We start from the raw sequence: 15245 nt of genomic DNA on the forward strand, positions 1-15245 counted from the left end.
ATGTGGTGGTCACCCCCCCTTCTTGGAGGATTCATGTCAGAGTCGGGGGAAAGTAGGGTTGGGTGGCACATCTATTTTGAAAAAGCATATTCCAAAATGGTCATTCCTTTGATTTCTTTTCAGTTGTGATATTTAATTTATTTTCAAATTTCAAGTAATATGAAAGGAGGGGAGAAATTTTAACATTTATGAAAAGGAGGCATTGATTTATAAAGGTTGCAATTTGTTGATCTACATCAGTGTTTTTCAAAACGCGGGTCACAACCCATTGGTAAATTATGGAATCAATTTACTAGATCGTGACCAGCATTCCTTTTCAATAGAATAGTGTAGAATAAAATATCATATATCAGAATATGTCACATATAATGTGGCTAAACATTGTTTTGCAAGCTTTTTCCCCTTATGTATATAAGCATGTATATACTGGAGGTGATACAAAATATAGCTCTTACTATAGATTGTGATCATAAAAGGCCAAAAAGCACCAGTCTGGATGATGAATGATTTCTGTAATTCTGTTGGGTTCTGACTTGGTCTTACATCTACATTTGGGAAATCTGGTGATCCATGGTGCTGGGCAGTGCACTGATAAGGAATGCAGTGAGGCAAGGGCTGGGCGAAAAGTCAGAACTCCTCAAACAGAGTGACCCCTCCCCTAGACAGCCTCACATCCCATCTCACAGTCTAACAATTCCATTTCTTCCAAACTGGAGGATACTCCTCCTGGGGCTAGCTGGAAGTAAGGAGGTTAAGGCGGAGCCTACCTTCCACATGAGGCAGTTATTATCATTATCCCCAATTTTCCACATTAGGAGACCAAGGCACAGGAAGGTTAAGTGACTTGCACAAAGTCACACGGCTAGGAAGTGGTGAAGCCAAGTTCCCAACTCTGGCAGTGTGGCTCAGAGTTCTTGCATGTCACCCATGCTAAGCAGCCTTTCTGCATAGCAGCATCTCCATACAGGTTGCTTGAATCGATGAATTGATGGATGGAGTTTAATTTTCACCTCTTTGTGCCTACCAGGTAAGTAGAGCAAGCCAACACATCTTCGTCAGTAGCGAGGGGTCTGTCAGGAAGCTTCCATCTGAGCCATCTGCCCAGAGGAAAGGACATTAGACCTGGGCCCATGTCTCTTACCCGAAGAGGAGGAGATGCCCATGGGCCAGTGAAAGGCTTGTGCATGGGCATGCCCTCTCTGAGGTTACCCAGGGACCTCAAGGAGTGACCTTGAGGAGCAATCCGGGGCCACAGGCTGTCTGAGCAGAGCACTCACCCTCAACTCTGGGTCTGAGAGACCTTGGGTCTCCCCGGAAGGCTGGTTTGCCCTCTCAGGATTCTCTCTGGGCAGAGGAACAGGCTTTATTGTGCACTTTGAAAGTCCATTTCTAGAGCAAACACTCATCATTATAGAGGTCCCTGAAGAAAGTTCCAACTCACTGGATAATCCTGAGACCCGCTGAAGAGGCCCTGTCTGACCTTGTGCACGGGGCATCAGTGTGGATGCATTTCAAGGTCTGTGGCTGACGGAGGTAGATAAGCTTGGGACGCCTCACTGTGCTCTGGACATTTAAGTTGCTTTGTCTGAAGCCTTTGCTTATTTTGCCTGGCTGAAGGCCAGGCCTGCCTCCTTGCTCTGCCTCAGGTACCCATGCAGAATGGCTGGGTTGGTAAATTAAGAGTTTGCCAGATGGAAAGGACTAATTTTTTCCCCCTTTCAAAATCATGGGCATAGCGATGTTTTGCATGTACTCCATCGGACACATGCTGCATTTATAACAGAGTATTGAGGCATCATAAAGGTTTTCACATCTTTCATGTGATAAATATTTTCACCGTCATGCTCGAGAAATGGATTTTGTTTGAAAATGGCCTATTTCCTTTGATGGCTTCTTTGACGTGGATTCAAAGCCTTTCCTGGTCCTGCTGGAGCCTGGGGTTGGAAGGGCCTGTTTGCTAACTTTTTTCAAAGGACAAATCCACTTCTCCCCGCTGCAGAACAGCTGCGGGTGTCTGGGCTGGTAGATTTATGGCTGAGGACAAAAATGAAAAGATGTCTGGCGAGCCGGCACCTGCTGGGATTGATGCCCTCTTGGCCCAGGCTGGCCACTGCTGGGGCATCCAGGGGCACATGGCAGAACCAAAACTCCTGGGCCCTTGGCTCTTATTTATCCTTCTCTGCTGTAAATTGCACTTGAAGATTCAGATATGGGCTATTTAACAGTAAAGCCCCATAATATTTCTCCTTGCAAGTTTGTTTTTACAAGTGTTCTTCTCATCTTTGAGATGACACGTTTTTAACGATCTTGCTACACACAGTGAGCAGTCACTTGGGACTAGGAGAATCTATTTTCAGGACAAGCCTTTGTGGACTGCTGTGGGCTTCTGTAGCTGACTGTGTGTGTGTGTGTGTGTGTGGGTGTGTGTAGCCGAGTGTGTGTGCCCATGTGTGAGAATGCAACCTGTGATAACGCGGCGAAACAGGAACTCTGCTCTCCTTTGGGAATCCGATGAGTGGCCCCAGTGTCTTGTGTTTAATATCCTCCCCCTCCACATCTGCAGAGCACCTCTTACCTTCCTGCCAGCCTGACATATAGGTTGCAGGTGCTTCTGGAGACCCAGGCACCAGCACTGGCAAGGGAGCGTTTTGCTGGTTTTCCCAGGGCTCAGGCTCTGGGATTTGGCTGCCTTGGAGATATTGAAATACTCACTCATTAAGCAGGTTGCCTTTTCCCAGAGCCAGTTAGCAGGAAGCCTCATAGGTGGTGGAGTGAGCACTGATCAGGGAAGGAATGAGGGCATCCAGAAGTGTCGTTTCCTTTCCCAGTTCTAGAAGCAGCTGCTACCTGTGTGACCTCAGGCAAGTCTTTTAGCCCCTCTGTACCTTAATTTGTTTATTTATAAAATGAAGGGGTTGAACTAGAGACCTAGGAGTTCCAAATGGAACATTCTGCACCTAAGTGGAAGCCACCCATCCATGTGTGAGCCAGAATCGGGGCTCAGAGCCACCTTACAATTGCGGCATTTCAGGATGAGAAAGGATCTTAGAGATCATCTAGCCCCACCCCACTCATCCGTGTTTACTGATGAGAAGATTAAGGCCAAAGAGAGGGGAGGCTTGCCCAAGGCCATGCAGTGAATGAGCTGCAGAGGCAGGAATAGAAGGGCAGGCTCTTACTCCCACCCTAGCAATGTTTGTTCCTCTTCAGCAGTGCTTCTCAGAGTAGGGTCCTGGATCAACAGCCTCAGCATCCCCTGGTAATCTGTTAGAAATTCATATTCTCAGGCCCCACTCCAGACCTGCTGAATCAGAAACTCTGGGGATGAGGCCTCCCAATTTGTGATTTGACAAGCCCACCAGGTATTCTGATGCTTGCTAACATTTGAGAAGCGCTGGTCTATAGCATGCTGCTTCTCCTTTAAGACCAGAAGAAAGGCACTGGAAATCATCAGGCTTCCTCGGAGTGGCTATTTGAAACAGAAAAGCAAAGGGTAGAAGAATGTAGAAGCAGGTACACACCTTCTCAGCTTAACGAAAGGGAATTGCTGTTCAGGCTGCAGCTTTCCCAAGGCAAAAACTCTTGTAGCATGTCTCAGTGCCTCGAATGGGGCCACGCCTACTGCGGAAGCTGGAAGTTGACCCGGGTCTGGCTGGCCTATGCAAAGGGCCACGTTTTTCCCCGTTGAGTGCATCTGCGTCCGGAGAAGCATGCCACTTCAACATCAACAACATCGGTCCAGCTAGTTCATTCCAGGAAACTGATGTGTGGAAACACGATATTTTATGTGTGAACAGTGAGGTGTCTATTTAGAAGAGCGGGGGCCCAGCTCCAGGCTGTCAGCTCTCAGGGGAAAAAATGATGGTGTATGCTTCAGAGTTCATTATATCTCCTAGGCAGAATTCTAGGTTTAAAGGATTGTTTTAAAGTAGTGAGTAATGGCACATATAAATCCTGGTTCCTAAGATAGACATTTGTCACTCCCTAAAATGAGTTTTTCACATGTTCTTTATGTGGTTGGCTTGGAGCATAAAAACTTGGACTCTTTAATAGCAGCTTTCAATTCTGCATAATTTCTAATCAAATCTGTTTCCTTTTCTGTGAGTGTGTGTGCACATGCTGAGGTCTGGCTGCCCCCTCCTTGCCTCAGCCAACTCAGCCGCGGGCTCAGACCCTGAACCCACCCTGTGCAAGGCAGGGAGAACATGGCAGCCTCGGTCTGGCAGGAGTGGCTGTGGAATTTGGCTGTGAGACACCCTTATGCAATATCTGGAGTGAGCTTGCAGAGTGAAAACGTTTTCCTATTTCTTGCCTGCCAGGCTGACCTAGACTGAAATGATTGTGCATCTCTCTAGACCCCGACTCGTTCTCCAGTTCCTTGCTAGGGCTTGCCAGCCTTCCTGAATCCCAGCCCAGCTGGCAGGGGCTGCCTTCCGGGGCCCTTGCCAGCCCCCTCCCTCTCAGGGTGCTGGGCCTGATTCCTCTATCCCCGGCCTTCCCAGAGTCCTGTTCTCAGTGACTTGAACATCCCGAATCCTAACTGTCTTTTGTCCTCAGATGGGGCTGGATTAAGCCTCGTGCTGCCCCAGCCGGGTGGGGTGAGAGTTGTTCCCATGAGGCCGGTACCAGGCAAATGAGGGTCTATCCCTGATGGAATGACTCAGTGGTGTTTCAGAGCCTGCGTCCTTGTTAGCTTGCAGGCAAATCATAACTAATATTTCCATGACGCTTCCTGTGGGCCAGGCAGTGTTCTAAGTGCTTCACTCACATGCACACCTTTAATCCTCCTCAGGTGGCAGAAGAAGTCACAATGAATAAAGTCCTCGAGCCAAGGATCTCAACTGTGTGGGCCCTAAGCCTGTCAGCGCACCTTTCTTCTGATTTGCTCCCAGCCCTTCCCTGTCAGATTCCACTTATTTCTCTTAACAATTCTGAGGATTCCCGGGAGAGAAAGCTTAATTGTGGGGGCTATTGTCAAAAGACCTTCAGCTTATGTTGTAAGGCCCCTTTACAACCAGAGAGGAGGGGAGACTTGTCCTTTTCAGGACCCTTAGCGTATCAAAGGATGTTAAAAAAAAAAAGGAACATGGAAAGTTTTCCTTGGGAGCTCAACCATGAGCAGAGGCATAATGTCTTGCTTTGCTGGGTATAAGAAAAGCACCACTGTGACGTGCTATGTGCTAAAGCCCCTCTATTCATTCCCCCTCACCCCCCCCTCCACAAAAAAACGAAAAAACCAACACTGGCTCCATCTTACAGAAGGGAAATGGAGGCCCAGAGCGTTGGAGCTTTGCCCAGTTAGAAGACATTCTGCTGAGGCCGACGCTCAGACCAGCCAGCTTCCCACAGGCTCTCACTGCCTCACTTTGGCTGGGTCCAGGCATGGAGACTGGGATTTAGATCTCGGGGCTGGGTGGTTGGGAGGGGAGGTGGTGGGGGACACATATCCCTGTTCACCGAGGCAGCGCAGCAGACGGAAAGCGGAAAGCTGAAGGCAGCCTGGGCCGGATGCGGCCGTCCCGCCCTCACTGGCGGTGCTGGGAGGAATCGGGCTCTGATGCTCTGTGAGCGCAGCCTGGGCTTCTCGGGCACACTGGTGTAAGCTTCGGGCTCCTCAGGGGGATAATGGTGACTTCCACCAGTGGGAAGCCAGTGGGCAGGAATTAGCTGAAAGCTGACAAGAGAAATATACATTTCTGAACATTCAATTAGTCTTTTTCTTTTTAACCCCAAATAAAGCATTCAACAAAGCAGCTCAAGAGTGGAAGGGGAGGAAAGCATCATTAAATTTTTTTTTCTGGGATATTCCAGCTGGGCTCACTAAATTATTTAACGCTTAGCCTTCATCTTTGCAAAAGGGTGACTTCACAGTGACTTGCCATAGCAGCCTGATAGTCTGTTCCTATTACGCAAGTGACGAAAATGGAGGCATGAGAGGCTCAGGGTCTTGACCGGAGAGGGTGAATAGCAGATGCAGGAGCGGGGAGAGAAGGGTCCTGAGAACACTCCAGAAGGAGGACCGACAGGACGGCCATCTATATCCATTTCCCAGATCAACTCTAAACACAGGGCTCCTGGGCCTGAGGCAGGCAGCTACTGGGACCCAGGCCTTCTGGCTCAGTTTCTCCCACCTCCTCCTCATCGGGTTCTGGACTTCAGAATACCTAAAGCTTCAATTTTGAGCATGGCTTGAGGGCAGAAACTAGTAGTGGTGGCTATAGCACCAGCTGCAGGGCAAAATCTAGACCTCTCCTCTCTACCCAACCCTCAAAACCTTCTTAGCTCTCCTCTGCCTGAGAGTAACACCACAAGAAACAAGAAGGCTCCATTGGTTTCCTGGGAAAACATCCCCAAAGGTGCCCAAATTGAGGACTAGATGCCGAGCTGCCACTTGCAGTGAGCACACAACCCAGCTGGGGCAATAGGCTGAGGTTCCTCAGTGACGTCACCCTTGTCCAAGGTGGTTCTATCTGCCTCCTCAGCAAGGCTAGACTGGTTCTGCTGCCCCAGCCCCAAGGTGGGAACCCCAAACCACTTGGACTTCCACCAGCAACAGTGGACTGTGATGGCTCAGAGTGCCTCAAACCAAAATCCAAGAAGCAGAGGTGGGTTGGGAGCTGCTTTCTTGCTACAGCAAGAGGCTTGGGCTGCAGCCTCTCTTGCAGCTTCTCCCCAAAGCCCCAGCTCCTCAGAGTTTCCACTTGTAGCCTAAGCACATGGCAGTAGCTGGCAAGATGGCTCAGCTTGAAAAGTTGGGGTTCTCCAGGGAACTGGTCCTGGAGTGAATAGGCAGTCAGAACTGGACAGGGCTGGGAACCACTAAAATGTCTGTTTCATTCCAAAATCCATATTCTTTCCACTCCATCGTGTAGACTCAGCACTGCCAAGACCCTGGAGCAAAAGCCAATGGGGCCAAAACTCTCTGTTTGGTGTGCTCCCTGGAGCAGCCACCCCTCACGCAGGTATTCTTCCTGCTTTCAGCATCAGTGTCTTCAGGAGCCTCAGAAGCCTAGGCAGGGTCTCCAGATGTGCTCCTGGTGCCCGTCTGATTAGCCTGTACACACTGCTCAGATCAGCAGCTTTAGTTGCATTAATTGTTCAAAGCTTCCCAAGGCTGCTTTCCTGCCCCACTTTCCTCCTGTCTCTGTGAATTAGCATGGAGTCTGTCAGGACATGTGTAACGGTATTTCTTTACTCTCATTAGTGGGCTGTGCATCAGGCACTGTGGGTATATTTTTGAGGCCATATTGTGGCATTTCCTGGATGCCCTAGTAGAACTTTTCTGGAAGGCAGGCCATGTGCTCTGAGGACTGGGCATTAACATGGGGAAGCAGGTTTGCTGATTGTTATTCACAGCCATCCTCTGAGGAAGGACTCGAGCAAGTGTAAGCCAAAATATACTTATTGCGGTGCTAGCCACAGCAGGTTACAGGGATTTGGGGCTCCTGGCTGGGCCAGGCATACTCCTTTTAGATCCTGGCTTGCAAAGAGATCTGGAGCACTTCAAGAAAGGGACCAGAGCATTTGGGATAGCAGGGGACCCCTGGAAGAGCTTGGGGCAGCAGCAGTTTACCAGCATTTTGAAGGTATTTATTTGTTTTAGTAACTGGCATCAACCAGTGCAGTCCAACTGAATGACCTGAAGTTTTGTCAAGTCCTTAAGTCAGGGAGTGTGTCCTTGGCCCAAGATATGGAGGTGGGGCTGTGGTTAGGAGTTAGTTAGTTAGTTAGTTGTTCAGCAGCAAGTCATTTACCATCTCTGAGCTGCAGTTTCCTCTTATCTATGAGGGAAGTGATAATAACGGCATCACAAGGCCACTGGGAGGCTTCATTGAGGGGGGCGGGAAGGCTGGGCCTCACCACCTGGTAGGGGCAGCGCAATGGAATTGGGGTACACTGTAGTTGGGGTCGGCTCCAGGGGCAAAAGTTTTGTAATGGACACCCACGTTGGGCCTGCAGTACCCTCCTCATGGGGACCCCAAGTAATGCACTTTTCCACTTTGGACAGTGCCTTTCGTGATGTTTAATGTGTTGGGCTTTGGGATGAGTGCTCGTAGGTTCCTGAACTATCTCCATATGATATGGCTGGTCCTGTGCCTTTCAGGCTTACCGTCTTCACTGTGGATCTCCCTTTCCTGATCCACTGGCTGTCCTAGGCCTGGGAGGCCCTGGCTATTCTGATTCTGTTTTCTTGGTTTCAGATCTGTACAAACATCTGCCCCAAGGTCCTAAGCTTCACGCCATGCTCTTTTCTGCTTCCACATCTTTGCTCTTACTGGTCCCTCCCTTGGGGTGTCCTTCCCTAGAGTGAGCCTGTGGATCTTATTTCTTCAAAGTCTAACTGAAGTGTTCCCACTTCTAGGAAGCCTTCCCTGCAGCCGCCCCCCACCCGCCCCCTTCTCCGTTCAGGGACCCCATGGCATTTTCTATGCCTTTGATCATAACACTGAGCACATTCTCTTGGCATTATTTGTCTATATGTCTGCCTTGTCCACCATACTGGATGCTCCATGAGTGTGCCGGTTTGAGTGTATTGTGTCCCCCAAATGCCATTATCTTTGTGGTCTTGTGTGGGGCAGGCATTTTGGTGATGGTTGGATTTGCTTGGAATGTGCCCCACCCAGCTGTGGGCAATGATTCTGATGAGATGTTCTCATGGAGGTGTGGCCCCGCCCATTCGGGGTGGGCCTTGATCGGTGGAGCTACATAAATGAGCTGACTCGGGGGGGAGGAAGAGAGTGCAGCTGGGAGTGATGTTTTGAAGAGAAGCAAGCTTGCTAGAAAGGAACGTCCTGGGAGAAAGCCGTTTTGAGGCCGGAGCTTTGGAGCAGACGCCAGCTGCCTTCCTAGCTAGCAGAGGTTTTCCGGACTCCATTGGCCATCCTCCGGTGAAAGTACCCGAATGCTGAGGTGTTACCTTGGATGCTTTGTGGCCTTAAGACTGTAACTGTGTAGTGAAATAAACCCCCGTTTTATAAAAGCCTATCCATCTCTGGTGTTTTGCATTCTGCAGCATTAGCAAACTAGAACAATGAGGATAGGAACCAAGTCTGAGTAATCTTTATGTTTCAAAACCTTGCAGTAGGCCTGGCACAGAATAAACTTGGCTAAATATTTGTTGATTAGCTGAAAGAGGAACTAATTCATTTTGGGGGCAGAGCTGAAAGTGAGTCCCCAGGCTCAGCAATTAAGGAAATTTAGCCATTGGCGTGCCCCCTCTGGATAGGGCTGCCAGAAGCGCTGACTGGCTGAGAAGGGCATTTTGGGGATGAGCAGAAATGACTGTTCCCTGGGTCTCTGAGAGGTTCTGTGCTCAAGAAAGGAAAGACGGTTTCCTCTGAGAAATATCAAGCTTGAGAAAGAAGTCAGTCTCTTCCCACTGATGTTAAAAATGTCATGCTTTTGTACAGACCCATCAAATATAACTTTTCTCTTCAAAGAGGGGAATGATTAGTGTCCTCACAGGGGGGGAATTCTTCCTCTGAGTTTGTTGTTGAGGGTTTCTGTAACAAGCACCTTGGAGACCGAGCTGGAGCTTTCTGGAAGGGACCCCATGAGCTGGGGTTCGGGGAGCGGAGGGGGACCCTTGACTCTCAGGCCCTCTGTGGCTCTGTGGTTTTGCTGGACACTCCCAGAAGGCATCTGAGGACAATTTTCTGGAGATCTCGGTCTTCCCAGCTCATTGCCCTCTGCACCTGAGTTTCTGGGAGAAGGGCTGTTTTGAGCCTTGAATGGACTCTGTCTGATTGTGAGTCATTCTGAGTAAGAGTAGAGAGAGAGAGAGAGAGGTATGAGATGGACAACAGCCTTCTCTCTCTCTCTCTCTCCTTATCTTCCTTCTTCCTGTCTTTTCTGGGTTCTTATTCTGTTTGCCATCCTGTTCTGATGCTAGGGAGAGATGCCAAGTAATTCCCTATTATCAGGGAGCCCTGGGAGAGGGGAGGTCTTCCAGGAACTGTATTCCCTGGAACTACCTAAGCAGCTTCTACCTGTGCATGGACAAACATTTGCTTAAGTGAAGAAGGCAGGACATTGCATTCACCCGGAATTTGCTCTGGCCCTGCCTCCACTGGCTTCATGTTCTTTCCTGCTGCCAAAGGACTCTGGTCCCCTTCAACTCTCTCTGAAGGATTTGGGGTGTCCCTCAGGAGACAGGGGGATTCCTGACTCCCACTCTGACCTGTCCTACTGCCCTGTTTATTCATTCTTCTGGTATTGGTGGAACAGTTCTAAGCACTGGGGATTCAGCAAAGAACAAAAAAATCCTCTTTGTGGAGCTCACATTCTTGTCAGGGAAGACAATCTATGAATGAGATAAATAAGGAATAAGTGGGTGCCAGAGGAAATGCTGGGGTAAGGGGTTGAATGTTTAGGGCAGGCCTTGCCAGAAAGTGATATTTTGGTGAAGATATAAAAGAAGGGAGGCCATGAGGATGTAGAGAGAAAGTGTGGAGATGCTGAGAAGAGCTGCACCTGGGGAGTCTGAGGAAGGACAAGGAGCCCGAGTGGCTGGGGAGGAAAACGAGGGAGCAGTGGTAAGAGGTGAGCTCTGGGGGGTTCACAGGATCCTGATCACAGGGGTCTTGTAGATGTTAGGAGGGACATGTCTTTTACCCTGAGGGAGACAGGAGACCTTTGGAGGGTCCTGAGCAGAGAGGACCATAGTGTGGTAATGTCACAGTGTAGTGATGGCTCCCTTCCTGCCTGAGCCTTGCTGTTCATGGCTGGCTGGAAGGCAGAGGAACACCTCCCTGCCTTTGCATTACACAAGTGCCCCCCGGGTCCCACGTGTGGCCGGCTGGTGAGACAGCGCTTTCAGTTTTCCCTCCCAAACTGTTCCTCCTAGGACCCCCACATGTACCGGGGGCTGCAGGAGGAATGGGTTGGAATAACAGCCTCTGTGTTGTACTCAGAAACCTCCAAATACTCTCTTGCAAACACTGGCTCTGCTACTGGGTTGAGTTTATTATGCCTGGTTCAGTGTCTGCCTTGAATGAGTTCTTCCTCAGGGAGTCCTCCCGTCCCCTTGGATATACACATCCCTCCAGTTACCCCATCAGTTGGTCAGTCATGCCCCAGTGGCTCTGTACTGCAGCAGGGGTCACAGCCTTGTGAGTTGCCTCTTTCCTGAGTGAGGGACATCCGTGGGTCTGGCCCATCATAAGGTGTATCCAGATCCCTCCAGACCCCTGCAGAGGACGCAGCCCAGACACGTCCCTGAGGCATCTTTGCCTGTCACTCCAGCCAGGTCAAAGGTGGTTCTCCTGTTCTGGAGGACCATGTAAGTCTGCTTTCATCCTGGAGAGAAAAGGGAGCAGTGTCTAAAGACGGGTTAAGAGTAGGCTACTTGTCTTATGAACATGGAGATCCTTTATCTGGGGGCAAGAGCTAGATAGCATCAGCATCTTCCAGAGCTAGGGGACCTCAGGGCGGGGTCATATTCCCCATTTGACTCCAAGAGGTAGAGAAGCTCCCTCATGGTCCTTAAGAGCTAATATTTCTTGAGCGCTTCCTGTGTGCTGGGCACTGTGCTTAGCTCTTTACATGGGCCATCTTGTTTATTAATCACACATATTCTATGACGATGGTACTATTATTATCAACTGCCTTTTCCAGCTGAGGAAATGGAGGCACATGATACAGTAGACTAAACTGGTAAATGGTAGGTATTCCAATTTGCTAAGGCTTCCAGAATGCAATATACCGAAAATGGGTGGTTATTAACAATGGGGATTTATTAAGTTACAAGTTATGATTCGAAGGCTGTGAAAATGTCCAAATTAAGGCATCAACAAGAGGATACCTTCTCTGAGGAACGGCTGCTGGCATCCAGGGTTCCTCTGTTACATGGGAAGGCACATGGCGACGTCTGCTGGTCCTTCTCTCCTGGGCCCTGGTTTCAAAATGGCTTTCCCCCGGGGAGTTTTCTTTCTTAGCTTCTCAGAGCTCTCTCCAAAACTGTCTCTGCCTTTTGTCCTCTCATAGAAGACTCCAGCAAGGGGATTAAGACCCACCTTGAAGGGGTGGAGTTGCGTCTCCCTGGAAACAACTAATCAAAAATTCCCAACCACAAGAGGTCTTCCCCCACCAGATTGGATTAAAAGAACATAGGCTTTTCTTGGGTACATAATAGATTCAAACCAGCACAGTATGGCTACAATGTAAGCCTTGGAAATCTCACTGTACAGTCAGTGCTTTTAACCAGTACTCTGGGAAGGAAAGAAAAACTAGATGCCAGTAGTAGAGGCGAGGCCTCCTTACCTAAGCTGTCAGCACACTTTTTCTTGAAGGGCCAGATAGTAAATATTTTCCTCTTTGTGGGACTTACGGTGTCTCCCTACCCTTATAGTGTGAAAGCAACCCTAGACAATATGTAAGTGAGTGGGCATAGCTGTGTTCCAGTAAAGCTTTATTTACAAAAATAGGTAGAGAGATAGAATACGCCCATGGGCTGTATTTTGCTACCACCCATGTAGAGGAAAGAATATGGGGTTTGGAGGAAGCGAGAGCTTTGTTCAATGTACATGACAAACTGGATGACCTTGAATTTGTCACTTAACATCTTCATCTTTGATTTCCTTGTGGCTAATGACTAAGCACTATGGGTTACGTATTAACTAATTTATTTATTTAAAATGTTCTGAACCCCTTATAAGAGCTGCATCCAGTGCTAGGGTCTGAAGATACAGCCATCAGCAAGATAGATGTGGTCCTGTCCTCTTGGAATCTACTCCCTTGAGGATGAAAAGAGATAACCTTGGATAGAGAAATCACCTAGTAGACTGCTTGACTTTTGGCAGGAATTCAACAAATATTGCTTTCTTTCCCCTGTAGTGCCCTTAATTCATCACCCATTGATTTCAAGTGTCTTGTCATTCATACCCAAACTGAATAAAAAGTTAGGAGCATGCAGTATAACTCAGGACTTTAATATGTTTATAATACATTATTATGCAACACAGACCTAATTGTGAATCATGATTTTTTCATTAACTGATCTCATTTTACTTGGTAATATCTATTTAGGTATTTGGGAGCAATAAAACTACATTTCTTTTCAATATTATATGATTCAGTTGGTTCACTGATTTTGATTTTTACCACTCATCATTCCAAATGAATGTCATACATTTTTTTTTTTAGAGATAACAAGGACCTTCAAGATCACACAAGCCCTGTGCATCCTCCAAGTGGGCTTAGCTGGGGAGAAGCATGAGCAAGTGCACCCCTGGGTTCTGGGATATAGCTTTGGGCAGGACAACACTATCCAGAAAACTCTTACCTTGTCTTAGAAATGCATGCATACTTTGCCTTTTGCTCCTTAATATAAGTGAATCTGCTTGACATATCCTTCCATATCTTTCAGGAAATTTGATAGCCAAGACAGTCTGCCATGTTTGTCTCGGGAAATGTATGCAGCTTGTTGCCAGGTGGAGGCAGTGCAGTACAGTGGTTAGGATCACTGTCTCTGGAGACAGACTTCCTGGGATTGAATCCTGGCTACTCCATTTCCTCCTGGGCAAGTTTCTTATCCTCTCTGTGCCTCACTTTCCTTACCTATAAAATAGAGACGATAACAAATCCCACTTTGTAGGGTTAGATGAAATGATATGGGAAAAATGCTTACAACAGAGCCTGACTCATAAGACGCCCTCAGTAAAATGTTAGCTGTTATAGTTATCCTAGGAAGTAGACAGATCTCCAGTTTGGGATCTGTCCCAAGGACATAACCCAGAGAGGAGAGGTGCCCTATATATATTCCCCCAGTGAATCAGGCCATTACCTGTGAATCCCACATCCATTTATATGTCTGTTTGCATCTTCTTCCCTGAGGTCTCTGACATCAGCACACTCTCTGCTTTTAGACTCACAAGCGCTCTAATTCATAGGGAGCTATGCAAGTCCCTTCTCAAAGCTTGTGTCCAGTAATGGGGACTTACTATCACTGGCAGCCCATCCTCCTTAGAAGGGTTCTGAGTGTTGGAAGGTTCCCCCTTTTCCCACAGGCCTCTTCCTCTATCCCAGGTTGGCTCATAGGAGAGTGCCCCCAAAAGAGGTGGCAATAAGAGCCATGTCTGTAGTTCTGAGCTCCCCAACCTTGAAGACTCTGGAACTCCAGCCTACCTCCATCCTACATCATGAATTTAGCTGTCATGAAGCTAATGACAGCTGAGGGGACATTGACACGTGTCCCAAGCCTGCCTCTCTTGCTCCTGGCCTGTTTCTGCTTCCTTCTGGTCTCTGTGTCCTCCCAGGATCCTGGCTCCATCTCTTATTTGCATCACATATTTATGAGCATGAAAGGTGTTATCCAGTGGGCCTGGCATCTCTGTCTGCTTGCTCTGATTTCTGACCTTGAATCTTTTACCCACCGTCTCTTCCTTAGAACCGGTTCCAAAGTCCTGGCTGATCAGCCTATATCCTGGCAAGACCTACCTATTACTACAAAAGAGGGATTTAAATGACCACCAGGATGTCCTTGCTGTAACAACCTAATTCCATTTATTGTGTGCTTATTTGGAGGCATATACTGGCCTAAGTGCTTTACATATATTATCTTATGTAATCCTCACAAAATCTTTGGGGGATGAATGGGTATTATTATCCCCACATTACAGGTGGGGAAATTGAGGCCCAGGAAGGTTGAGTGTTTGCTTATGATCGCATAACGTGTGAATGGTGGAGCAGGAATTTGAATCCATGTCTTTGAGAATCCAAAGCCTCTGCTCTTATAGATAATAATGCCCCCTCCAGTTCCTTGGAAAGTTGCAGGGAAACCATGAGTTTTCCTTGGCCTGGTGTGCACCGTATCTACAAAGTCTACGAGGGGGCCAATAAGCAGTGCCCAGAGAGTGTGGCAGACTGGGGATGATTTGGCTTTCATCTGTGCCACTGATTCCCTATCCTGATGGGCAGAGCCTGGAAGCAGTCTCAGGGCTAAAGATGCCAGGTGAAAGGCACTGTGATGGAGCCAGGCAACTCAAGCAGGACCAGGCAGTTGGAGGCAGAGGTGGAGCTGGCCAGAGCTGGCCAGAGGAGTGGTCTCCCAGCTGGGGGGCTGGGTATGGGGTAGGCTCAGGCGTAGCAGGGAATGGGGATGCAAGCTGGGGAAAGAGAAGCAGAAGCCCAGTTAGAGGACTGGGGCCAACATCTTTGGTGAAGTTTCAGGCTGGGAAAGAAGGACGTTCTGACTTGAAACCAGGGAACGCTCACGGTCACATCTGTCAGCTTCTTGTAAATCTTTT

General features: G+C 48.4%; 1 protein-coding gene across 1 annotated transcript in view; it reads left to right on the forward strand.

Moving 5' to 3' along the window:
• The window catches only part of GALNT18 (polypeptide N-acetylgalactosaminyltransferase 18), a 418859-nt gene that overhangs the window by 164761 nt on the left and 238853 nt on the right, over positions 1-15245 (forward strand).

This window comes from Choloepus didactylus, chromosome 6, assembly GCF_015220235.1.
Source record: "Choloepus didactylus isolate mChoDid1 chromosome 6, mChoDid1.pri, whole genome shotgun sequence".
NCBI classification, from domain to species: Eukaryota; Metazoa; Chordata; class Mammalia; order Pilosa; family Megalonychidae; genus Choloepus; species Choloepus didactylus.